The sequence below is a fragment of the Rhinopithecus bieti genome, unplaced genomic scaffold (assembly GCF_001698545.2).
Source record: "Rhinopithecus bieti isolate Rb0 unplaced genomic scaffold, ASM169854v2 scaffold_19939, whole genome shotgun sequence".
NCBI classification, from domain to species: domain Eukaryota; kingdom Metazoa; phylum Chordata; class Mammalia; order Primates; family Cercopithecidae; genus Rhinopithecus; species Rhinopithecus bieti.
This window is the reverse complement of record NW_016810019.1, coordinates 2,690,821-2,716,006: the sequence shown is the minus strand read 5'-3', so window position 1 is coordinate 2,716,006 and position 25,186 is coordinate 2,690,821. Positions and strand designations below refer to the sequence as shown.

Genomic DNA, 25,186 nt, shown 5'->3' with positions numbered 1-25,186 from the left:
GTTGCCAGGCTGAAGTGCAGTAGCACGAACTCGGCTCACTGCAACCTCCGCCTCCTGGGTTCAAGTGATTCTCCTGCCTCAGCCTCCCGAATAGCTGGGACTACCACGCCCAGCTAATTTTTGTATTTTTAGTAGAGACAGGGTTTCTCCATGTTGGCCAGGATGGTCTCAATCTCGTGACCTCATGATCTGACCACCTTGGCCTCCCAAAGTGCTGGGATTACAGGCACGAGCCACCGTACCCGGCCATTGGTAGATATTTATTAATTTTATTGGACTGTTTAAGTAACGGTCTTTTGTATTTATCACTTTTTCTATCCTTCTAATTTATTATTACACTTTTACATCTAATAATTATTTCCTCTTCCCTTTCTTAGATTTACTTTATTGCGATATCAGCTTCTTGAGTTAAACACTAGGGTTTTTTCTATTTTATTTTAGTTTTAATCTTTCTGGTTTTTTGATTAAAAAGAATTTAAGATGCTTTTTTGGTTAAGGTACACTTGACAAATACAAATTGTATATATTATGTTTGTGGTGTAGAATGTAAGTAATGTTTTGATATGTAAGTACATTGTGAAATGATTAAATCAAACTATTGAATATATCCATCACCTCACACACTTTTTTTTGTGGTGAGAATAAAGATCTACTCTCTTAGCAATATTTAAATATACCATAAATTTTATTAACCGTAGTCACCATGCTATACAATACTAGACCTCCCAAACTTTTATTTTTTTAAGTGAAAGCAAGTTTATTAAGTAAGTAAAGGAATAAAATAATGATTACTCCATAGGCAGGGCAGCCCTGAGGGCTTCTGGTTGCCCATTTTTGTGGTTATTTCTTGAGTATATGCTAAACAAGCAGCAGATTATTCATGCCTTCCCTTTTTAGACCATATAGGATAACTTCCTGAGGCTGCCATGGCATTTGTAAACTTAGACCTCCCAAGTTTATTCATCCTGCCTAATTGAAACTTTATATCCTTTGACCAACATCTAAAAATGATTTTTTTCTCAGAATATAGCTTTTGTTATATTGATAAGGAATGTTTTCCTTATGCCAATGTCTGAATATATTAATAATGTTTAAATCCGTAACAACATATTTGATTCCTTTTTTGACTTAAGTCTTATTTAGGAGGGTGTCTTGATATTTTCAAATAGTTGGATTTGGGGCAGAAAGAACAGTTTTGGAGTTTTTTTCCAATTTAAAATCTTTGATTGCATTTATAGCATTGTGGTCTTAAAAAACTATCAATACCACTTCCGCTTTGGGAAGTGTATTACAATTTTTCTCTGAAAAATTTTCCTCTGAAATAGGCTGCCATAGGTTCTCTGGATGGGTCCTGGTTTCCAAATTTAATCTCTAGTTCTTCCTCACTAGCCTTAAGAGTGGCATAATTCTTAACAACAACAACTCATAACCAACATCAAATTAGCTTCACTATGATTTATTGACGCCACTCTCAAAGAAAACGTCCATTCTGGAAAGGAGTGAAGATAACAAAAATCACAGCGCCACAGTCAGCAATGGCGTGGGCTCTTTTGCTTCTTGGAGCAGGACAAGTTAGCCCCTGGATTCCTTGATTCCCGCCCGGGCTGACAAACCTAGAACAACAGCGGTACAGACATCCTCCCTGTGCGTGCCCAGCTGTTCCGTTTTGCTTCACAGCCTGTGGGGGATGGAGGGGTGGTAAAATATTGGTAACTCGTGTGATAGAAGTGATGGTACTAGTCAGCCATCTCACCCACCTCCTAAAGGCGCCTGCCCAGGTGTAAACCCCACTGAGTGACCTGGCCTTGGAGGGGGCACATTCCACAATGCGTGTTCTCAAATGAATGTTCTGGAAACATAGGAGCTTTCCAAAAACGCCTGCTCAAAACGTTGGGAACTAATTATAAAAACAACCATCGTTTTATTTTATTTCTATTTTGCATCTGCAGAATGGACATCTTTGAGGCCATGCCTTATCTGGTATCCAGCCGGAGGGAAAGCACAGGCTCAGGGTTTCTCTCTGACAGATCAGAGCTGATGGCCCGATTTGCATAACTGATGTAAATAATCTGTGATTTTGCAGCTGCCAGAAAAGTAGGTCTCTCTAAGGAACAAAGTTTTTCTTCATGTCCATTAACCATCAGTACTAATTTTACCATTCGATCCTTCACATTCATGCTTCTGTTATTGTCTGCTTGATGTTTTGCTTGGCTCAACTTAAAGACTGAGTTGATGAGGATTTTATTTTAATTACTACAGTAATAAGCTCATTGTAAAAGTTAAATAAGAGATGATAGAAAATTTTAACATCTTTGTCCAAGCGGCCCCCTCCAGTTCTTTCCTCCTGAAGTGTTAACTTAATGTTGTCTTTTAACAGATGCATACAAATGAATATTGAGGTTTTAAAAGAAAAAAACGAAATCATGCTATAGGTATGAATTCCATAATTTTCTTTGAAGGTGAATTTTTCTAATTTTTAAATGTGTATATTTCAAGCAATGCTACTTAGCATATAACACTTTATGACTTTCAAAGTTTTATTATACCAGTATAAAATAATCTATTTGGGTCCCATTTTATGTTTATCACTTTAAACTGATGTTTTTAAAAACTGTTTTGTTGTGATATAATGTACGTGTTAAGTGTACAATTTAATAATAATTTTACTCTATTTAAGGAGTTGTGCAACCATCAACAAAATCCAATTTTAAAACATTTCCATCATCCTAAGAAGAAATTTCACACCATCACTCTCCATTCCATCACCAGCCATAGACAATGAGTAATGCAGTTTCTGTCTCTTATTATCTGCATTTTTCTTTTGGACATTTCATATAAATGAGCTCATACAACATGTAAGCTTGGCTTCTTTCACTGGACACAATATTTTTGAATTATGTCCATATTGTAGCATTTATCAGTACTCCCTGCCTTTTTTCTTGCCAACTAGCATTCCTTAAATTAAGTTTCACCTGGAGTGTATTTACTCATTTTTACATTTTTGCACTTAATACATCATGATGTTTTAGGTGCCTTATAAATAGCAAAAGATTAAAATTTGTATTTAACCACTTAACCACTGAAAGTGTGAATAAAATTTCCCAGGAATTCAGAGGAGAATGGGATCAGGCAATGCTTCAGCCAAAGGTCATCATCTGATCATCAAGGAAAGGCAGAGTTTGAATGAGAAGAGACTCCGCTGAGGGGTGGAAGGAGATGGAGGCTATTTCATTTATTTATTTTTTTATTGTTTTAATTTTTTTTGGCAGGGTGGGAGATGAAGTTTTGCTCTTGTTGCCCAGGCTGGAGTGCAATGATGCCATCTCAGTTCACAGTAACCTCCGCCTCTCGGGTTCAAGCGATTCTCCTGCCTGAGCCTCCCAAGTAGCTGGGATTACAGGTGTGCGCCACCACGCCTGGCTAATTTTTGTATTTTTAGTAGAGACGGGGTTTCACCACATTGGTCAGGCTGGTCTTGAACTCCTGACCTCAGGTGATCTGCCCGCCTAGGCCTCCCAAAGTGCTGGGATTACAGGCGTGAGTGACCTTGCCCGACCGAAGATGGAGGCTATTTCAACATGAGACACTGGGCCAAACATTGAGTCTGAGTCAGCAGATCTTTTATTAGGAGGCAAATGAAAATGGAAAGAAGACCAAGCTGAAAGTGGATAACTAGTTGTGTGACCCGAGAAAGTTCCCCAGTCAAGGTCTCCATTTCTCACCTGTGAAATCCAGATGTTAAGTTCTCATCATCTCTAAGGTTCCTTCTGGCTCTAAAATTCTGTAGAGGTTGGAACAAAATATGATAGTATTTTAAGTCATTAAAGAAAGCTGTAAGCATAGTTTCATTTTCACAGCATATTGTTGGTCACAGCCCTTGCTTTATTAAACATCAAGTCTTTGGGAATGTAATAGCTAACTGTAACACTAAAACTATAAAAAACAGGATTTTTTTTACAGCAGTATTTTTGACAGGAGCTCTTAGAAGGCCTTGTATAATGAAACAGAAATTTTATACATTAGTAATGTGTACAGTAGAAATTTGAAAGATATCCTAGGAGGAACCAAATTGTTAGATATATCTATAAAACAAGAATTAAAGGCTCTAGGAAGCTGTACTTATAAATAGCAGAAAAAAATATGAATTTTTTAAATGATTCACTAAATGTAAAAATGAGAGATATTACAGAAAGAAGAATGAAGGAAAGAAATGAAACTTCCATCAAAATTTATGTAATAGTTTGGTTATACTGAAAATAAGGAAGTTTTAAAGTGTGGTAATCATCTATAGTTTTGTCTGAATAAGAATAAAATTAGAAAGATGTGAAACTTTGAACTTGCACTGAAGAACAAGAGGTCTTCTTGCATGCATAATAATTGGTCTGCCCTAACTGCAGTAGTCTATAAAACCATAAACCATTATTATTTAGTACAAATAATTTTAAATCTTTAAAAGTGTTTTTTTGTCTGATATTTCTAAGAGTGCAATTTAAATCTACATTTATCTCTTTTTTTTTTTTTTCATTTTTAATATGAGACAGTGGTCTCACTGGGTTGCCCAGGCTTATCTCGAACTCCTAAACCCAAGGGATCCTCACACCTCAGCCTCCCAAGTAGCTGAGATTACAGACATGCATCACCATGCTTGGCCCTAATTCTACATTTAAATTTAAATGCAGAGCATTCATGGCTTAGCTAAAGTCGCAGTCATCCCCAAGATTTTCTCCAGAGATTATATCTAGGTGTATAAAATATTGGCCAGGTGCAGTGGCTCACTCCTATAATCCCAACACTTTGGGAAGCCTATGCAGGAGGATCACTTGAGACCAGGATTTGAAACCAGCCTGGGCCACAGAGCCAGGTCCTGCCGCTACAAAAAAATAAAAAATAAAAATTAGCCAGATATAGTGGCACGTGCTTGTAGTCCTGCTACTCAGGAGGCTGAAGCAGGAGGATCGCTTGAGCCCAAGAACTCAAGGCTGCAGTGAGCTATGATCACACCACTACACTCCAGTCTGGGTGACAGATCAAGGCTCCATTTTTAAAAAAGAAACTAATAGATAAATAAATGTGTTAATTAAATCAATCTAAATTAAATTAAAATATTACTAAGTCCACGTGTACATTAATGGAAAAAACCACAATTACTTATGCATCAACATAATATAAAGAATGATGTATTTTACATGTTCTCGCATTCTCTCCTGAACCATGCCTGGGAAGTCTGTAGTCAAAGTTAAACATGTTGTCATTTCACATTAAAATGTAGGTTATTGATTTTTCTTGTTTCTTCCCACATTGTCACTGACCCATATCCTGTAAGACAGCAAAAGAGCTTTGACATCAGAAGGTGGGTAAGGATAATAGAAAATCACTAATGTTTGGAAATTCTGTGCTGAAAAAGTGGATTGACCAACATGTAATTGGTTAATGGATAAATTCCAGGACTGGATAAGCTAGCATTTTATTCCGACACAAGTAAAACATTACACAAAGGAGGTGGATTCATTTTTTAAAAATCAGACATAGTTTTCCTATCCTAAAGCATATTTGCATCCGCTAGCAGACAAGTACAGGTAATTGCCTCCAGGTGTTTGCCTGTAGGAAGTCATTGAAATTCAGTGCTAGTAATGGCAGCTTTCTGCCCAGCAAAAACTAACCTACAGGAACCTCAGAGGCACAGGTACATATTAGAATAGCAATGCCAGCCCTCTGAAAGGCCATAGATTCAGAATGACCAGTTTAACAGGATACAGATTAAATAAAACAAGAATGAAGTTATGTTTTTTAACAATAAAAAAATTTAAGAAAATGTTTTCTTCTGCTTTTAAAAAATTTTAAACATTACTTGTTTTCTTACATTTTACTCGATGGTAACTGTCTAGAAATCATTTTTTCTCCCAGACAAAAGAGAAATTACAAGAACAATTACATTTTCTTAAAGTTCTGTTTTATGAAAGTTCATGTTCAAAATAACTAATTATTAAACAATAACCCAGGTATTTTTTCCACTGTAAAGAGATACTCTAGGATGTTTAAAGATGGCAGATTAACCATTAGCATTTAGCTCAATGCTACTGCTCGAATGGCAATAATTTTTTTTTTTTTGAAAGACACAGCACACAAAGACAAAATAAACAAGAATGGAGACAACAGCAACAGAAACTTGGAAGCTGGGAGGAGATCTGAGAAAGCTGGATTCTCAGCCAACTTCAGAGAGAGCTGAGAAGCAGACTGATTTTTTGTTTTGTTTTGTTTTGTTTTTAATTTTAAGTACAAATCCAAGAATGAGCATCATCAGATATCTCTGGAAGTTCTGTTGCAAGTAGGGTTGCTGCAGAAGCAGCTGGCCCTTCTCATCTCCTCCCCACTTCATGAAACAGGTCAACTACCCATCTTAGCAGAAGATCTAAGAGATTTATTTCCTGGAGACAGACACACAGAGGGTTCGAACTAAAAAGTGGGCAGCTGAGCTTACACACTAAATGCAAAAACTCTTCGTATTTCTTAACCTTTTCTAGGTTGGAACACTGTTTGCTAAGTACACACACTCTTGTGAGTGCATACACAAGCATACACAGACACGTATTCCCTAGGCAGACAAATAGAAGTCTTCTCTGGGGAATTTGACCAGCCCAACAGAAAAGATCTGAAAATATTGCCAGTGAGGACTCCAGTAGGCAGGCCACTATACATTGAAGTCCCTGGTCAATAACAAGTCACACACTCCTCCTCCAGTCGACTTTTTTTTTTTTCTTTTTTTTTTTTTTTTTTTTTTTTTTGAGACCGAGTCAGCTCTGTTGCCCAGGCTGAAGTGCAGTGGCGCGATCTCGGCTCACTGCAACCTCCGTCTTCCGGATTCAAGCATTTCTCCTGTCTCAGCCTTCTGAGTAGCTGGGACTACAGGTGTGCGCCACCACGCCCGGCTAATTCTTGTAGTTTTAGTAGAGATGGGGTTTCACCATTGGTCAGGCTGGTCTCAAACTCCTGACCCCAGGTGATCGACCCACCTCGGCCTCCCATAATGCTGGGATTACAGGCATGAGCTACCACACCTGGCCTCTAATCGGCTTTTAGTGCACCCATGCCTAGTAGGAGTAGCCACACAAGGATTACTAGGATAGGATTCTAGTATAGGAGACACGGAAACAAACAATCAGGGAAAAAAGCAATGGGAGAAAACAGAAGCAGGAGGGGAGCATAACATTTGAAAATGATCCTTAATACGTTCAGATAAGATACTGCACGTAAAAGACAAGAAAAGCGTGCTATTTTAGAAAAAGAATATTTTGAGGAAGAAGAACTTTAAAATAATTTAAAATGGAATTGTGAAAGTAAAAAAAGCAATAGAAGAGTTGGAAGATAAATTAGAGGAAATCTTCTAAAAGCAGAGCAAAAATAAAAAATAAGGGATAAAAGATAAGAAAAAAATACAGGATATGTCCAGCAGGTCCAACGTCTATATGATAGGAGTTCCACAAAGAGACAACTCAAGAAATAGAGAATAGGAAATCATCAGTGGAACAATCCAAAAACATTTCCCCCAAATGAAAGAACATGACTTTTTAGATCAAAATAAACCACACAGATCCAGCACCAGAAATAATTTAAAAACCAACATTAAGGTCGGCCACAGTGGCTTACGCCTGGGAGGCCAAGGTGGGCGGATCACGAGGTCAGGAGATCGAGACCATCCCAGCTAACAAGGTGAAACCCTATCTCTTCAGGAAAAAAAAAAAAAATTAGCTGGGCTTGGCAGCGGGTGCCTGTAGTCCCAGCTACTTGGGAGGCTGAGGCAGGAGAATGGCATGAACCCAGGAGGCGGAGCTTGCAGTGAGCCGAGATCACACCACTGTACTCCAGTCTGGGTGACAGAGCAAGACTCCGTCTCAAAAAACAAAAAACAAACAAAAAAAACCCACCAACATTAAGACACATCATTAGGACATTTTTGAAACTCTGAGATGAAGAGAATATATTGTGAGCTTCTAGAAAGAAGATATTTTATAAGAAGAATCAAGATTCATAGTGACTTGACATTTCATAGTAGAAATATTGGAAGATAGAAGACAATGAATTTAATGCCTTCGAAATTATGTGGAAAAATTCATTTTATTCTAGAATTCTCTATCCAGCCAATCTATAAATTAGGCATGAAGGTAGAATAAAGACATTCTCCGATTTCCAAGACCTCAAAATGTTTTGTTTGCTGTGGATCCTTTGTTAGGAAGCCCTGGAGTATGGGACCACCCAAAATGCGGGAATAACCTCAGAAAGAAGGAAGGGGTGGGATCTGGGAAATTGTGACCCACTTGAGAAATGGGAGAAGTCAATCTCAGGGATGGTGGTGAAAGGGATCCCATAAACACCGCTGAGTCAGCCTAGGGTGTGACTCGAGAATACAGGTCAGAAAGCTCTAGGGGAAAGCTATTGGATAGGACCCAATTAATACTGCATTAGGTTAGTTTGAAGGTGTTGAGATGACATTTACCGATCTTAGGTTGAATTACTAAGTACAGTCATGTGTTTTTTAATGACAGGAATACATTTTGAGAAATGTGTCATTAGGCCATTTTGTTCTGCTAACATCATGGAGTGTCCTTGGTAGAGCCTGCTACACACCTAGGCTGTATGTGACAGCCTATGGCTCCTAGACTACAGACCTGGACAGCACGTCTCTGTACTGAATACCGTAGGCAACTGGAACGCAAGCGTAAGTATTTGTGTATCTAAACCTATCTAATCATACAAAAGGTGCAGTAAGAATGTGGTATAAAAGGGTTTTTGTTGTTGTTGTTGTTTGTATTTGTTTTTTTTAAGATGGAGTCTTGCTCTGTCGCCCAGGCCGGGGGTGCAGTGATGCGATCTCGGCTCACTGCAACCTCCGACTCCCGGGTTCAAGTGATTCTTTTGCCTCAGCCTCCTGGGTAACTGGGATTACAGGCGTGAGCCACAACGCCCGACTAATTTTTTGTAGTTTTAGTAGAGACAGGGTTTCACCATGTTAGCCAGGAGGGTCTCCATCTCCTGACCTCGTGATCCGCTTACCTCTGCCTCCCAAAGTGCTGGGATTACAGGCATGAGCCATCGTGCCTGGCCAATATAAAAGGTTTTAAAAATGATGCATGAATGGAGCTCACAGGACTGGAAGTTGCTCTGCGTGAGTCAGTGAGTGATGGTGAGTGACTGTGAAGGCTTAGGACATCACTGTATACTATTTCAGACCTTTATAAACACTAGACACTTAGGCTACACTAATTTCATTTTTTAAAATTTTCTTTCCTCAGTAATAAATTAACCTGAGCTTACTGTAACTTTTTAACTTTATAAACCTTTTAATTTTTTTTAACTTTTTGACTCTTTTGGAATAACACTTAGCTTAAAATCCAAACACATTGTACAGCTGTACAAAATATTTTCTTTCTTTGTATTTTATAAACTTTTTTCTATTTTTATTTTTTACTCTTTAAACTTTTTTGGTACAAAGTAAGACATAAACACACACATTGGCCTTGGCCTGCACACACACGTGATCATCAAGACATCACTAGGTGGTAGGAATTGTTCAGCTTCATTATAATCTGATGGGGCTACTGTCGTATATGCTGTCTGTCGTTGCCTGAAATGTCATTGTGCGATGTACACAGAAAGCCAAGCAAATACACAAACTAAGCAATGATGCTCTTTATGGAAGCACAAAAAGAGAAAAACACTCACAGCGTATCGTACGGCTTAGGTGTGAATAGCATTCTTAGTCTGAGTGATAATGGGCCTGTAAACACCGACTGTTGACCCAACAAAAGCAATAATTTACATGGGGCACTGGGGACAGCAATGTAACTGTGTGTGCTTGGGAACAGAGGGAGCAGCACAAAAAGAGAGCTAAAGCTCCACATTTCAGAGTGAGAAGGCAACAGATAGTCTAAAATTGAAAAGTCAAAAATTACACTTTATTTAGAGATGAAAATATAAATATTAAACAGTTGGTAAAAGAGTTGAAAAGATTTTTGTCTAGGGAGTGGGAAATAGTGACAGCAGAGATGGCAAGAAACAGCATTTTTTTCTTAATGTGCCATAAAACAATCTGACTCTTTAAACTCTGATGAAATATTATACATTGATGTAAATGAAAAGCAAAAGAAAACATTGAGATGAAAAGATATACTCCTAAAATCTTTGGGCGAATCATTTTAGGTGATATGGCCAAGGTAGATAACTTTTCTGATAATGATTATACCTTTCTACTTGTTAATTCATTCATAGGGTTGTATGAATAAACATTTATTGAATGATTACCACATGCAAAGTTCCATGGGAAAGGTAAATATGGAAGGAATACACCATGATTTTCTTCCTTATGTTGCTTGCAAGTGAACATGACATATATTTAAAATATGTTTTATGTGCTTATATCAATAAATAAAAAAGAACTAGGGCAGAGAGAAAGGACAGTACATACATACGACAGTACAAAAGAAACAAGATCCAGAAGTCCGCTTGTTGAATATGGAAATTTGTAGACCAGATAGCTGGGACCAACATGAGAAAAAGTATGAAGATAGGAAGTGTCTCAGCATGATTGGATGGTTGCAATTCATTAATTGTAATGAAGAACAAAGAATAAGAATGTTAACTCCAAGAGAGCAGGCATCTTATTGCCTAGAATATGCCTTATTCACCATTCCCAATACTAGAACATCACCTGGCATATAACAGATACTCAATAAACATTTGCCCAATGAATGGATGGGTAAGATTGTAAAGATAGTTAGAGGTTGATAACAGAGGGCTTTGAATTCCATGTTAAATTTAGAATTTAGACTGTAAGTAAATAGGAAAATATTTGAGGAGAAGATTGTGATGGTTCTAATTTTGACAGCTGAGTTTAGGACAGGTTGGAAGCATGTGAGGTGTCGGGTCAGTTAGAAAGAAATGAAAAATAAAGGCAGCCAGGCGCGGTGGCTCACGCCTGTAATCCCAGCACTTTGGGAGGCTGAGGTGGATGGATAACAAGGTCAGGAGATAGAGACCATCCTGGCTAACTAGGTGAAACCCCATCTCTACTAAAAATACAAAAATTAGCCGGGCGTGGCAGTGTGTGCCTGTAGTCCCAGTTGCTGGGGAGGCTGAGGCAGGAGAATGACTTGAACCCAGGAGGCGGAGCTTGCAGTGAGCCAAGATCTCACCACTGCACACTCCAGCCTGGACAACAGAGCGAGACTCCATCTCAAAAAAAAAAAAAAAAAGAAAAGAAAAAGAAAGGCCTGAGTTTTATCCATTAACCACTAAATTAGAAAGGAAGAAACAGACCACTTACTGCAGAAGCAAGCCATGATTTTATGGAAGTGTAGTAAATTTGAAGTCAGAAAAAATTGAGTTAAATCCTGTCTCTGTCATGTAATGGGTGTGGAGATCTGGACAAGTCCTAGGACATCTTCTATGAGCATCAATTTCCTCAGTAAAATCAGGAATAGTTTTTGCAAATACTTCACCTGTTGTCTAAAGGGTATTGGGTAACTCTCAAGGATATGTCAATATGTTAAGGCAGGATAAATTGATGTGAGGATAAAAGAAGAGAGAAGTGCAAGAGAGACATAACACATAGCCAGGAGTGGAGCTTAAAATCCACCATGATACACAAAGTTAAGTGAAAGCATTTTGGAAAATGAAGAGTTATACAAACGTTCAATGTGATTGACCCATGACATTTCTGATGTAGTGGAAGCTTGAAAGAATGACTATTGTGCCAGAGGAAAGGGCATTACATTGATGCAGAGAGAATGGGGGCTACTATAGATTAAGCTTGTAAGAAGTTTGGAGGTCAAGAGACAACTGAAAAGGCAACTAAAATCTAAAAAGGTGAAGTTCGTTATTACGTTTTGTATTCTCAAAGTATTTAATGAAAATATTCACCAATCTTTGAAGTAGACCAACCAAACCACAGATTCTTTAACCTAGAGTGGACATTAGTGAGCAGTTCTAACGCAGACGCTTTGCAGGTAGGAAGTAAAACCCAATGAGGTGTCAATGTTAGCAGTAGAAGGTACCACTTATCTATATTTCTCAACAGGAACAAAACAAACAAACACATTTAAAAACCCTAGATACAATAATCAATAGACTGTGGATCTCATTTCCCTGGAAGGATGGTTCATGGATAACATGTAGAGTTGATTAGTAATTAATGAATAAAGGAGACGTAAGGGAAGGAAAGGCTGCATGTATAAGATAGAATTGTGTGTTCTAAACAATTTAGACCAGAAAATGGAAACCTAGAAAAAGTGAAACGATAGCAGTTAAAGGGACAGGCATAATTGATTAACTGGGAGTATGTCAATTTTATTTTATTTTTTATTTTTATTTTTTCGAGACAGGGTCCCACTCTGTCACCCAGGCTGGAGTGCAGTGGCGTGATCACAGCTCACTGCAGCCTTGACCTCCCTGGGCTCAGGTGATTCTTTCACCTCAGCGTCCCGGGTAGCTGGCACTACAAACACCTCTGGCTAATTTTTGTATTTTTTGTAGAGATGAGGTTTCACCATGTCGCCCAGGCTGGTCTCCAACTCCTGGGCTCAAGCGATCCACTCACCTCGGCTTCCCAAAGTGCCAGGATTACAGGTACAAGCCACCGCACCCAGCCTGCCAATTTTATATGAGCCTTGTGGATCACTTCATGAAGTGCTCCTAGAAACGGTACAATTCACCTAGATCTTAGAGAGAATGACTTAGAGCATTTGGATGAGCAAAGAGGAGGAAAGCAAGCCTTCTGTGCAATGATGGTGACTGAAACAGTAATATGTAGAAAGGAAGCACCAAACTTACTGCAGGAACACTGAGTGAAGCTGTTTAGCTGGAGTGAAGGCTTCATTTAGGGAAGTAAGTAAGCACAATGTTTTCAGGTGATTGCTTGCATCATATAGAGGTTTAAAGACCAGCTAGGGAATGTGTATCTTGTAGTTAGAGGGAAGTGACTCGGTTTCTTCAGTGCGGGAGTTACATGATGGCGGCATTCTTCTTAGGAGATAATTAGGCTGGTGTGCCTGATTAAGAGAAGCTAGGAATGTTTGGACTCTAGCCCTATCTTTTCCAAGTTGATGTCATGGTAGACAACTGCATTCTCTCCCCAGACACTCTTAGATGTTAATATTGGCAACACTGGAAGAATCTGTTGAGTAGTTTTTATGAAATGTAATACGAGACGTACTTGCTTTTCACCTTCAGCAAGTTTTTCAAAGAAGAGTGAGGAAAAGTTTTAAAATATGTCACATTGGACCTCTACATTTTAGAGTCATAATAATAAAATCTCACATTTTCTAAATGAAATAAAGCAATGAGTTAGAGTTGAGAAAATAGGCAGGAAGGCCTTGGTTAAGGCGAAAACAGAGGGATTATAAAAATGTTTTGGGGAATGACGTCAGAATTGTAGGTAATGGGTGGTTGTAAAGAGATAATTCTGATTTTAATCAGTCAGATCATCTATATTCAAGAAGCCAGGTGTCAGGGCAATATAAACTAGAGGAAAGAGAGAGTGTGTAGGAATTTTCATCCAGTGAAATCAAAGCCACTCTAACTATCAATATTTATAGAAGTAATTGTAAGGGAATTTAGGAGGGTAGATTTCCAATTCACCATCTTCATAGCATCTAGAAAAATATTGTCCTGGGTTTAACATAAGTCATTCACTTCAAATTAAGAAGCAAAGAAGAAAAAAGAAAATAGAGCAGTAGAATGGCCAGTAGTTACAAGTATGTAAATAAATACTTGCTTAAAAAGAAATCCAGTTACTAATCAGTGAAAAACAAAAGGAAGGTATAATGAAGAGACATAGAAGAATAAGATAAAGGAGACATTACACATAGTGGAAAGATAGAAAGGAAAGGAGCTATTTAGATACTCACAGCGGCAGATACTTCCAGATTACTTAATAAGCACTCATTGCTCTTTTGCAAAGTATTCCTAAGGAGTAGGTTATTATCGCCCCATTTTACAGATGGGGACACTGTCAAATGTCATTTGGTATTTTTGCATATTAAACTTAGGTTGCTAATTAGCAATGTATCTGAGACGGAATTTTGCAGTGGTAAGAAACATTAATATTTCTTTGTTTTCAGGACCTCCAGTGTAACTTAGAAGAATCGTTCCTTTGACGTATCTGCTATGCAACTGGTCAATATTGCATGATGACTTCTCAATATTACTATTGATTTAGGTTACCAGGAAAAATCAAGCATGCTTCAAGGAGATTTTAGTAGCAAGAAATCCATATTATTTGACACCTGCTATTATTTCCGTAGCATCCCAGAATTTCTCATTTAAGTACTGCCCAATAGTATTCTGGTTTTCTTTGCATTTGTGAACACAGACACAAAATGTTTTGTTGTAATTTATTGCAGAATGGCAGTTTGGCCTTTGGGGAATATGAATCATGAGTCACTGTCATAAAACAACTTATGTTTGGAAACTTTTTTGAATAATAATTGATTTGGGACAAGACTTTTGTTCCCTTAATAAGAAATTAGGAGCTTTCTTAATAAGAAATATCATTAGAGTTTTCAATTTTAAATTGTGTGAATTTGTTTTAATTGTATGAAAATGGATACAAGATAATCAGTTGCTCAGACTAGATACCAAAAGGAATGGTTATTAAGACAGTAGAAAATATTTTGAAGAACATTCATAGGGTAGCCATCCTACTCCCCCAAATCAAACCTGAGGCAATAGAAAACTATGCTTTTAGAATACTAAAAATAGCAGAAAACTCCTGTGAGAGAATGTCTGATTTACCTTTCTGGAAATCACTTTATTTTGTTCCAGACGGGTGGACTATGGAACTTTCTGAGAGAACATGGTTACAAAACTGTTGTGTGATCAAAGCTCCGGAGGGAGGGACTGTTTTGACTCTCTTGTTACTATGTGAGGGATGGAATTTTGCAACCAGAAGGTTCCACAACAGTTGGAAACGACAGTTGTATGAGTAGCGAGCCGAAGACAAATGTGTGTGTCCTGTTACTCCTGCTCTGAGAACTACACACTGCCGCCGTGCCAAGATTTCCTGCTTGCATCAATATTTTTTATAATTACCGAACCTCATGTGCATAACCCATTAGTAGCAAAAAAAAATCTTACAAGTAACATCTACACTGTCTTTAGGTTAGACAGCCATCTGGTTAGCTGATATGCACTACACACACACACACACACATGCATACACACAGATAGCCTTATTTAGATGCCTTATTATAACGCTAGTTCCATTTTCAATCATCTGCCATAAATCAAGCTCCACCTCCTTTGGCAGAAATTAAAACAGCTGAAATTTAAAAAGCGCTTGGAACATGTTAAAGCTCACCACAGGCTATTCTCATCCTGTTATTAGTGGCTTACTCTTATCTTCCATTCTCTGGCTCATCTCTCTCACCTGTGAATTCATGTCCCTTTCATTTTCCTTAGCTTCCAGAAAGTCCGTTTTATCTATTGCCCTTTCTCCAACTTTTCCCAAGTTGGACTTTGACTCTAGACTCGTGGGTTCCTTTATATTGATGTCCACAGACATTTTGGCACAATAGGAACTGCCATGAAAAGGAGATGTCAATACATTTAAAACTGGAAATTTAATTGTGTGCATTTACAAACGAAATAGTATGAAATAGTATAGCAGAAAGTTTAGGGAAAGGAAAAAATGAGTGGTTTAAGTGTTGTTTACCAGAAACAATTCATCTGCAAAATTTGATCCAATGAGCAGGCATTTGGAGAAAGCTACTTATGTTGGCAGCATATTTACAGAGTCAGAAGCTGGTGAGTTTGAGATCTGGTAAGGTTTGGGGAGATGGATGTTAATGTAGGAGGTAGATATTGGGAACTGAGATGTGTTTGCAAAAACAGGGGTACTTGTAAAGCTAGTGGGGGTGAAGTTGTGGTGTTGGGAGTTTATTAACAACAAGGAAAGGTTACTTATTATGATTCAGATGGGAAATTTGAAATGCTTTAGAATTGCGAGGAATCCTGTCCTGTAGTCTGGTCCAGGTGCCCAGTATACCCATCTACTGATGCTGAAATCCCATAAATTTGGACATATAAACACAGCCCTTATTAAAATATATGTACATACATAAATATATAATATAGGTGTGTGCATATATGTATGTGTATATAGATACACAAAGTTTCTACATATATATATATAAAATAGTTCCAAGTTTCATTTATAAAATATGTTTCAAGACACACAGTGGATGCCTGAAACCTCAGATAGTACCAAAACCTCTCTCTCTCTCTCTCTCTCTCTCTCTATATATATATATATATACTGTTTTTTGATTTCTTTTTATTTTCTTTCTTGAGACAAAGTCTCACTCTGTCGCCCAGGCTGGAGTGCAGTGGCACGATCTCGGCTCACTGCAACCTCCGCCTCCTGGGTTCAAGCGATTGTCCTGCCTCAGCCTCCCGAGTAGCTTGGATTACAGGTGTGCACCACTGCACCTGGCTAATTTTTTTGTATATTTAGTGGAGATGGGGTTTCACCATATTGGCCAGGCTGGTCTTGAACTCCTGACCTCAGGTGATCTGCCTGCTCAGCCTCCCAAAGTGCTAGGATTATAGGCATGAGCCACTGTGCCTGGCCCATATATACTGTTTTTTTTCTATACATACATAGCTATGATAAAATTTAATTTAAAAAGTAGACACAGTTATAAATTAGCAATAACTAACACTAGAACAATTGTAACAATATACTGTAATAAAAATCATATGTGAATATGGTCTCTCTCTCTCTCTTAAAATGCTGTAATATTTTAGGACCATGGTTAACGGTGGGTAATTGAAACTATGGAAAGGTGAATTATACATAGATGTGTGCATGTATTTTTTTTCATATGTACATATATGATTTTTTTAAACCTGAAATCAGGTTATAGTAGACAGGCCATCAGGGTGGGAATTGAATCTGAAAGAATAGAAATGGAGCTTAAGGAAAAACACTATTTGTTTCATAACTGTGTTTAGGTCACACCTGCTTTTCCAGATCCCAGCCTGCCACAAATGAGAATATAAAAGAAATCTCAGACTTCCCGGGTGGTAGGGTAGCCTAGGGATTTAGGGTGTGGTCTTCTCTGCAGACAATCAGGGTCCCTGTGAGGCCAGGTCTAGTTGTACCTTTGGTTTGGTACTTAACCCAAGCCTGAGTTCCTTCATCAGTAACACATGGGTAATGGTGTCTGTAGCAGCAGGTTATTGGTGTTTTTAAAAAATAAACTTCATTTTGGAATAATTTTAGCTTTACAGAAAATTTGTAAAGATTGTACAGAGAGCCCTGTACATATGCCCTTACTGTTTACTTCATTGTTAACATCTTACATTACCAGGATACATTTGTCAAAAATAAGAAATTGACATTGGGACATCACTATTAACTACACTCCAGACTTTATCTGGATGTCAACAGTTTTTCCATTAATGTCTTCTCTCTATTCCAGGATCCCATCGAGGATCGTGTTAGATTTGGTTGTCAGGTCCTCTCTGGATAAGTCTCCAGAGACTTATTTCAAGGTTTAAAGCATAACACATGTAAAAGCACACTTAGTCTGGTGCGAAACATGTAATAAAGCATTGGTCAACACTGAGGGATCATTGTAACTATGTGATAGGCACGGTCTTCAGCACTTTTCAAACATCAATTCATCTAATATTCACAGCTATTCTGTGAAGACTCCAATTGCATTTACTTTACAGATCAGAAAATGGAGGCACAGGAAGGTCAAAAAAATAGCCCCAAATTATGCAGCTGGCAGATCTGGGCTTCAACCCAGGCTTGCTGGCTCTTAAGCCCATGCTTTTAGTCACGATGTTGCCTCTTTGTATGTGCATAATATATACTCTTTATTAGTAGAAGACTCTGGAACTGGTAAGTTCTCTCTAGGGCAGAAGAATATTACTAAGTAGTTCTCTGTTAGTCACTGAAAATATGCCTGATTTTTAACCCTCTTTAAATAAAATATTATAGCAAATCAAAAAGAAAAGGTAAGGAATGCGGATTGAATAAGCCAGAAGTACATGTTTCATAGTTTTTCTTATAAACCACTTTTTTGAACCCTTACTCTGCCATATTTTTTCTTAATTTTTTTTTTTTTTTTTTTTTTTTTTTTTTTTTTTGGGCAGAGGGTCTCGTTCTGTAGCCCAGGCCGGAGTGCAGTGGTGCAATCACAGCTCATTGCAGCCTTGATTTCCCAGGCTCAAGGGATCCTCCCAATTCAGCCTCCTAAGCAGCTGGAACTACAGGTGCACGCCACCATGCCTGGCTAATTTTTGTATTTTTTTAGAGACAGGGTTACCCCATGTTGCCCAGGCTGGTCTCAAACTCCTGGCTCAAGCAATTGGCCCCTCTTAGCCTCCCAAAGTGCAACAATTACAGGTGTGAACCATTGTGCCTGGCGTTTTCTTAATTTTATACACATATATTCCCTCTTTCCCTCTCTCCTTCCCTCCCTCCCTTCTTTCCTTCCATCCATACTACATGTTTAAGCCATGCACAAAAAAAAAAGAAGAAACTTTTTAAAAAAATCTAGGAATGAAGATTAAGAGCAAGCAAAAGGCAATGGAGTTTCTGATGAGAATTACGAAAGGCATAAAAGGGGAAGGAATTGGGAGCAGGAAGAAGGGGAGAGGGAGGATGGACTGGGAGCTCTCTAGTCAAGCTCTGCCAGGAACCAGCTGGTGATGCTGTCATTTATTTCATATGACTACTCCTTATACTGGCTTCCCAGTCTATAAAATGAGCAGATCCCCTTTAACTCTGTTATGTATAATAACTTTGAATCCAGAAATTTTAAAAAGGATGTTTAAAGAAAAATGCAAAAGCAAGAAAGCAGTTAGGCTTAGCCTACTGATATGAAAGGCTTAGCAACTAAACTGGAAGTTGAGCAGGCATCAAACTACAACATTCATTCAACACACGTTTATTTCAACACTGTTCTAGGTGCTGGGGAGACAGAGAGGAACAAAGCGTGGCCACTAAACTCACGGCCCTCATAGTCTAGTGGAGGGTTGAGAGATAATAAACATGGAAACCAATAAGGTAAGTGTAGACTGTGCGATTTTATAAAGGAAATTAATGGAAGGATGAGGCGGAGACTATGGGTTAGGGGAAGGGGTATCCACACTTGAGATAGGACAGATCATGTTTAATTTACCTGTGTTCAGATTGTGATTACAATGGGGAAAATAAGACCCTTAAATCCTTCGGCAATCGACAAAATCACTTTATTTATAGCGCAATAAAGGTGTGCACCAAGACAGCTTTCCACAGGAAGTTGGAGAACCATTTTACTAAAAATGTGAAAGAATATTTACACAAGTTATTTAGGAGTAATTCTTCATGGAAATAAGAAAGTCTAGAATGAAGTCTTTCAGCTCCTCCTCAAGCAACTGACAAGCCCCTTTCCTAGACTGGCATCAACTCTATCTACAATTCTATGTAAATATACTCTTGGTATCTGCTATGAACTGATTTGTTCCCCCAGCATGCCAATTGACATGTTGAAGCCCTAACCCCCAACGTGACTGTATCTGGAGATAGAGTCTTTAGGAGGTAATTAAGGTTAAATTAGGTAATAAGGGTGGGGTCCTGATCTAATGGGATTAGCGACCTTAAAAGAAGAGACACCAAAGAGCCAGTGTGCCCATTCTCTCTCTCCTTCTCTCTCTTTTCCTCCCTCTCTCTGTACATGCACTACATCTGGGAAAGGCCATGTGAGGACACAGAGAGAAGGTGGCAGTCTACAAGCCAAGAAGGGAGGCCTCAGAGAAAGCCAAACTTGCTGATGCCTTGATCTTGAACTCCCAGCCTCTAGAACTGTGGGACACTGTATTAGCTCAGGGCCCACTGTAATAAAAATACCACCTTGTTAGATTACAGATAAGGTTGGGTCATTTTCATTGAATGCTATTCTTCTTCTAGGGTTCCTCAGTATGCCACTTGTGGACATAGCTTATGAGGAATTCTTTCAGGAACTGCAAGTATCAATCACATCTAGTTTTCTTTCCCCTCTTTACAGATAGTACACCAAATACTACCCATTAAACTGTCATTACTTGTCATTGAAAGAGAGGCTTTTCAATGAGACGTGGTTTCCTCTAATAGCATGTCTCCTACAGGTAACAGTATCAGTACTGGCATAAATGTGAATTAAATCATCTTTCTAAAAACTAGACATGGCTAAAATTAAAGACATTTTATCCTCTTTCCCCTAAGCCTCATAGCATGCCAGGATGACCATCATTTTCATGACACATTGAAATTTGAAAAACTTTTTAAAATTCCCTTCTCCTATTCGCTCCATTGATGTAGAATATTATAAAGTTATTGAAATCTGGTTTTCACAAAATATAATCTTTAAACTTTGAGCATCTGAATATTTTCTTGATCCCCATCATAGCTCTATCATTTACCAGCTCTGTAGCTCCTGGAAGACTATGTAGTATTTCTAAGCCTCTGTTGCTTCATCTACAGTGTGGGTTTATGGCAGGGATTCAATGAGTTCATATAGGAAAACATGGCAAGTCGTAAGCTCTCGATAACTGTTAATCACTACCACTACCATTATTACAACTGCTAATGTTACTGCAGTTTTTGTAACCAGCCTCCATATTGATCCTAAATCCATCAGTAACAATAACTGTCCTTAAAAAGACCATTCTCAGGCCAGATGTCTCCAAATGGCTACCAACTGTTTGTAATATCATGTCTTAATTCTTTCCAAATGATGACTGAGTAGGCTCTTCTCTGGTTGCCTGTTGCCTGTGCATTCTGTCTTCCTAGTTCATTACCAGAGAACCCATCCTTCCCATTGGCCCTGGGGCAATCCAGGTGTACACCTCTCATCTGAGTGTGTATATATATATATATATATATATATATTATATTTTTTTTTTTTTTTTTTTTTTTTTTTTTTGAGACGGAGTCTGGCTCTGTCGCCGTAGGCTGAATGCAGTGGCGCGATCTCAGCTTCACTGCACAGCTCTGGGCTCCCGCGTTACGCCATTTCTCCTGCCTCAGCTCCGAGTAGCTGGGGGACTACAGGCTGTCCGCCACCACGGCCCAGCTAGTTTTTGTATTTTTAGTAGAGACGGGGTTTCACCAATGTTATCTAGGATGGTCTCGATCTCCTGACTTGTGATCCGCCCGCTCGGCCTCCAAAGTGGCTGGATTACAGATGTGAGGCCTCCGCGCGCCCGGCCTGAGTATACCATTCCACGTTAATACCGCTTCCGCTTTCATTCTCAAGAAGTGTCCTGGTGCGGTGGCGCGTTCTACTTGCTTCCCGATCTGCCGAGAGCGTGTCTCTGCTCTCCGGCTGGCAACAAACCCATCCACACCAGCAGTTCCCCTGCTGCTCTCACTTTCCAGTCTCTGTCCCTTCCTCTACAGATGCGCGTTCGTAGCTTCCACCACTGGCGGCCAAAATCGCGTCCGAACCTTTTCCTCCGTTTCAATTCCCACTGAGAACTCCCTCCGGATGGGACTCTGCTCACCTGTCTTCTACTCAAGCGAAGCCTCTCGCTTCATGTAATCACCCTGTATACCAGCTTTAATTGACTCTGTTTATCACCAGCCTCTTATTATCTTCTTATTTCCTCTAGGTACTCTCTTTCATGTGTTTCTATCCCTCGTCTCCATTAATTTGTAACTCTCCAGAGGGCAAGGCGCCTGAACAGCAGCTTCCTGCTTCGGTGTGAAACAGTGGAACGGCGCAGGCGTACGCCGTGCTTGCTAAACCACTGGCCCATCCTTCCTTATTACACGTCCAATCTGTTTCAAAAAAAAAATCCTCTTGTTAGTGGCTTCGTGTTACGTGATGGTCCCCCCGAGCTGCTAACCTAAACTGAAAGAACTTATCCCAGTGCGTCGCTAAGTGTGCCAAACAAGAGAAACTTCAACAGTTACAAGGCCTTTCCATCAATGTGAGGGGACAAGGTTGTGCGGATATTTCGACTCCATAAGGGAATTTTATGGTGTATTGAAGCATGTTATAGAATTTGTTGCCTTTAGAGGTTTATTCTTGTCTCGTTCAAGGGCTGCAGGACTGTCTGCAGAAGGGGAAGTAATATTTACCTTACGCAAACTGAGATCTAAAACCCGAACAAAGCCTCAGGAAACCCACTCCACCACCATCCTTACAAGTTTGTGGCTACGGTGGAGGGAAAATGAAATCTAAATGTAGGAGGCCCCTCTGTGGCGTCTAAACAGGAAAGACGCACATGGTGCAAGTCTTCAGGCTCAACTAGAGGGGTATCTGTTCCTATGTCAGTCCAGGTAGCAACGAAAGCCTGTGCAAATGGTTGCCTCTTTCTCTGGCGGGCTAAGGAGTGTGGGTCCTTTGCCGCGAACTACCTGCTTGCTCTCTCAGAACCTGCATATGAAGTGCGGAAGATCTTCTTCTCAGCGGCGCAGAGGCCCAAGGTATGAACGCGATGGAGCGGTGGCACTAGATAACATCCAAGCCCCGGCGCGGGCCAGAAGGGGGGCAGCAGGCAGCCCGGGGAATGCAGCGCCTCCTCTAGCATTTCCTCTCACGCCCAGCTTCCACCTAGGAGGCTTTTGGTTTCTGCTTTTGTTTGTTTTTAAAATTAAAAAGTTAAACGCCAGGCGCTTTGGAAATGCAGACAACTTTTTTTTGGCGTTTTGCAGTTCGGGTTCCAGTTTTTTTTCGCTCGTCCGGTTTTTCTCTGTCTGACGGCCTGGCTTGGGAAGCGCCTGGGCGGTTTGGGCAGAAGTTTTTTGGCAAAGGGCCCGTGCGGGGAAAAAAAGGTTTTTTTTGTTCCGCGCGGGTTCCGTCCAGAAGGAAGGAGGGGAATTCGGCCGGTGGGAGCGGGAACAAGCCGCCAAAGCCAGCACGCCGGCGGGGAAAAAGGGCGAGGGCGGAGGGCCCGAGGGGAAAGGGGAACCGGGCGGCGTGGAAAAACCGCGGCGGCCGGCGGGGGCAGGAACCGCGCTCCGGGTCTTCGCGTGGCGTTGGGCGGTTGGGCCGGGCCGGCGCTTTGCGCCCGGGGCGCGCCGCGCCTGGCGGGAAAGGGCCGGGGCGCGGGGCGCGCAGGGGGGGAGCCTGAGCCGGGCCGGGCCAGGCGGCCGCGTGGGAACCGGAGCCGGGGACGCAGCGGCGGGGGCGGGCAGGGTGGCGCGGGCCCAGTGGACGCGGGGCCGGGGTGGACTTTGTGCCCTCTCCAAACTGTTCGCCAAGAAAAACGTGTGTTGAGCTTTTCAGTGACACTGTCCTCCCTCGAACCCCACTTTCCCCAAGGGGGGCTCCAGAAGCATTCACGCGGCCGGTGGGGATGGAGGCATAGAGAAATGGTTCCCCTGGAGCCCCCTCTTTTTTGGGGGCAGAGAATGGTCACTCGCTCCCGCATTGTCCCAGGATTTTTGACAGTTGAAACTGCAGTTTACCATTCACATTCATCCTCTACATTCACCCTCTGCTTCATTTTTTTCCCACGCTCTGTTTATTTGATACATTTTGAGAAAATATATTGGATTTGCCACAAAACAATTAAGCCTAAAGAAGCTACTTTATAGTATAGCCAGATTTCCCTGCATCCTGATATCTAGGAAGAAGTGAAGGCAGAATTAGGAAAACAACTGCATTTAGAAAATTCAAAAACTTACTAGGAAACTATTCTGTATTGTATATATTTCAAATAAAAGTTTAATATCTGTTTGCTGCTCAAGGAAATAGTTGAAATGTCAAAATTTACCTATTATAATTCAAAATTGCGTGTACGTTTTGTTGGAAAGTTCGTAGTAATGCTGAATCCTACATAAACATTGTGTTGACAGTATGTTGTGCTCAACAATTCTTGGGTTAAACGTTATTCATTCAGTTAGCATTTTTCACTTCCGAAGTGATACAAATTCCACTCATTATCAAATTACCTTACTCCTGACAGATTAATAGCTGTACGTTCAAGTTAAACGCATGTTTATTTTTTGATTCAAATAACCCAGTTGGGAAGTTACATTATATACTTTTTTGGTGATTGCAACCTATTGGATATCGTTTCACTTCACAAAAGAGAGATGGTTCTATCACAGTGAAAATAAAAATTGCATTATTTCATTGTAGGGTTAGCATTAGTATGCTAGACATAATTGTACATGTACACAGTTGGATGATCTTTGCTTTTGTAACCAAATTTACTTTGTAGTAGGCATATTTCTCCCTTTACATGATATTATTTTTGGCTACACACTCGCCATTACTGAGTATTCCATTTTTAATCATTCCCATTCTGGTGGTTTGAGCTTTTCTTAGCTCAAATGAGCCAGAGGTACGATTTCCTCGGGGGAATTTTAGGGGTCAACTCTAGCAGGAAAACCCTAGACGTCGTTATGGAAGCCCACGGGAACAAAATAATTCAAGTTTGCACAGATGGCCAGCTGTCTTAGTGGGTGTATGGTCGTTTAGCATTTTTATTCCTTAAAAGGGGAAAACAGTTTAGTTTCATCAGGGATTTTTTTTTTTTTTTTGCATCAGTTTTGTTTCACCTTATTCCTCTCAAGTTTGAGGTGGCCCGTTAAACCAGCCACTTTTGCCTGCTTCTTGAGGTGGACATGTTGAATTTCTGTGTCCCAAACTGCGAACGTTCTTTAGGTCCAACCCTGAAAACCCTTCTTCGTTACCCCGGTTCAGCCTCTCTTCACTGCTTTGCCATGGATTTCCACTCCTTGCTTCCTCTACTGCTTTCTAGCAGCCGGGGTCACACCCTGGTTCATGCTAATTACTCCCTCTTCCCCTTTCACGCTCTCCTCTGCGTCCCTGGAGCCCGTGTCCGACGACCAGCCCCGCACCCCCTTTTCTGTCCCCGAAGTCCCCTCCCGGGTCGGCCCTATAAGCTGTCAGGTTGTCAGGCAGGGGTTAATTGCGCTCGCAGCTTCGGCACTGGGAAGCACCAGCGGGGCTTTGGAGCGGCCTCTGGAATAACCTTGGCTTTCCTCGCTCTTTTAATAGAACATCCGCCACCAAAAAGTGGTTTCAGTTCAGGGTTAATAATATGTCCCCTTCCACTCTCCAAACCAACACCCCGCCCCCCTCCGTTTTTTTAAAAGTTGTTTTTCAAAGTTAATGAGTTTCAAGTTTCACAATGACTTTCCCCTTCCTTCTACGCGTTGCTGAGGAAACCCCTTGGGGTCCCC

At 40.2% G+C, this 25,186-nt stretch overlaps 1 long non-coding RNA gene across 1 annotated transcript; it reads right to left on the bottom strand.

Moving 5' to 3' along the window:
- Nucleotides 1–1,450: 1,450 nt before the first annotated feature.
- Nucleotides 1,451–14,951, bottom strand: LOC108541606 (uncharacterized). The gene is made up of 3 exons (XR_001888995.1): nucleotides 14,785–14,951; nucleotides 3,723–3,781; nucleotides 1,451–1,678 (listed from the first exon to the last, which is right to left on the bottom strand). It is a non-coding gene; the product is annotated as an uncharacterized LOC108541606 (long non-coding RNA).
- Nucleotides 14,952–25,186: the final 10,235 nt, after the last annotated feature.